The sequence below is a fragment of the Propithecus coquereli genome, unplaced genomic scaffold (genome assembly GCF_000956105.1).
Source record: "Propithecus coquereli isolate 6110/MARCELLA unplaced genomic scaffold, Pcoq_1.0 Scaffold164, whole genome shotgun sequence".
Taxonomy (NCBI): Eukaryota; Metazoa; Chordata; class Mammalia; order Primates; family Indriidae; genus Propithecus; species Propithecus coquereli.
The window spans coordinates 2,429,445-2,431,626 of NW_012140969.1; positions in this window are offsets into that span (position 1 = coordinate 2,429,445).

Below are 2,182 nucleotides of genomic sequence, written 5' to 3' on the forward strand. Positions count from 1 at the left end.
CCTCTCTGGCCACAGTGATTGGTTCAGCCTTGAGCATGGGATTCACATTGGCCAATCAACACAGTCCACCTCTCTGGCCACAGTGATTGGTTCAGGGTTGAACACGGGATCCACACTGGCCACATCCATTTTTCCAGCCACAGTGATTGGGTCAGGCATGGGAGCAGGACCCAAATGATCCACAAGATTTAGTTCGGGGACTTTGAACAGGTTGACCAGGAAACAGCAGCTCCCTGGCAACCAGTCTGGTTCAGAGGGGGCCACCTCATGCAGAAGGCACAGAGAGCAGTGTTGAGGTCCTGGGACAGTACGCCAGTCTCTGGACCTAGCTCAACTTTTGGGCTCTGCAGTTCATGTATTCACTCAACAAACATCTATGGAGTTTCCCGCTGTATGTCAGAAATGAACCGTTTTTACCCACAACACTTTTGACACCAAACACGTGGGGGTTTTCCACATCAAGCAATTCTCCAATTCTCTGTGGACACCCCACTGGATGTCCCACATTTGAATTCAATTCTGACACCGATTACCGGGAGTGAATGTGCGCGACTCCACGGGTTTCAGGGTTCAGTCCCACAAAACCGCCCTGGCTTCAGATGCCAGGCTTCCCTCCCTGCAGATGGCAGGGGGAAGGTTTGGGGAGGCGAGGGGAACGAAATGTTCCAACCCTCCAATCCTGCCACCTAGGTCTTGCTTTCTAGCAACCAATCCCCATCCTGAAGCTGCCCAGTGGCCCCCAATCACCAACGACCTCATTAGCATGCAAAAGACACTCTGATCTCTGCAGAGATTTCAAGGGTTTAGGAGCTGAGTACCAGGAACCACCACAGTGACAAAGATCAAATATTTATATTTTATTACACCACAGTCAGAAACAGAGCTGGGTGTGGCACTTAAAAAGGCAGAAATCCATGCACGGAGGAGCTGATATTATAATGAGGGAGACACTTAGGTTAAATGAATTATACAGTAGTTTAGATTTTCAGGGCTATGGAGAAAAATGTGCAAGGGAAGAGAGATCAGAAATGCTGGGGGACCAGGGGAGGTGGCTCATGCCTGTAATCCTAGCACTTTAGGAGGCCAAGGCGGGGGCGGAGGGGGAATCACTTGAGGCCAGGAGTTTGAGACCCACCTGAGTACAAGTGAGACCCCCATCTGTACAAAATAATAAGAGTACATCTATAGAATACAAAAAAATAGAAAAATCAGCCGGGCATGGTGGCATGCACCTGTAGTCCCAGCTACTCTGGAGGCTGATACAGGAGGATCGCTTGAGCCCAGGAGTGTGAGGCTGCTGTGAGCAATGATGATGCCACAGCACTCTAGACTGAGCAATGGAGCGAGACCCTGTCTCAAAAATAAAAAAAAGAAAAAAAATGCTGGAGGAGGGGATTGCAGTGCTAAATGGTGTCGGGGGGGCAATGAGAAGGTGCAATACATCTGCCTGGGGTAAGTCCAGGCAGAGGGAACAGCCAGTGCAAAGGCCCTGAGGCAGAAGCCTGGTGTGTTCAAATAGCAGCAATGTAGCTGGAGGGGAGTAAGTTCTGGAAGGCAAGTGGAGAGATGGTGAGTCACATTATGCAGGGCCTTTTGGGCCACATCGATGACTTTGGCATTTACTCCAAGTAAGGTGGGAGCCATGAATGGTTCTGAGCAGAGGAGGGATGTGTTCGCAGGTGCCCTCTGGCTGCTGTGGAGAAGGAGAACTGACCTTCTTTCTGGGATTAGTTGGGGAAACACTGTCCTCCCTGCCTCCCAGGCAGTGAAGCTTTCCAGGGTCAAGGTAGTGACCATGATCTAGCCAGAGGCTGGTGGCCATCTGCTTAGCTGTGAACCAATTGCGCCCTTTGCTGGAAACCAAATGTCACCAAGGGAAATAAAAGAGCAAACGCATCTGGGCATAACGGATTTAATTTTATTTTTCTTAATGGAGAAAAGTGCAAGTCCTTCCAAACTGGATGTCAGGGAATCACTGACACAGAAGAACCACATTCAGGACATAAGTGGCCAGTCGAGAACTGGTTCAGTAGTGTGTTTCAGCATTGCCAGCGGAGGAGCCAGTAGCAGAATGATCGTTTCAACCCTGAGACCAAATTTCACCCTTTTACTGTTTTTTTAAGTGGAGTAGGACAGCAAGATGCAAGAATATGATCTCGGGAGGAGCCAAAAAAAAAAAAAA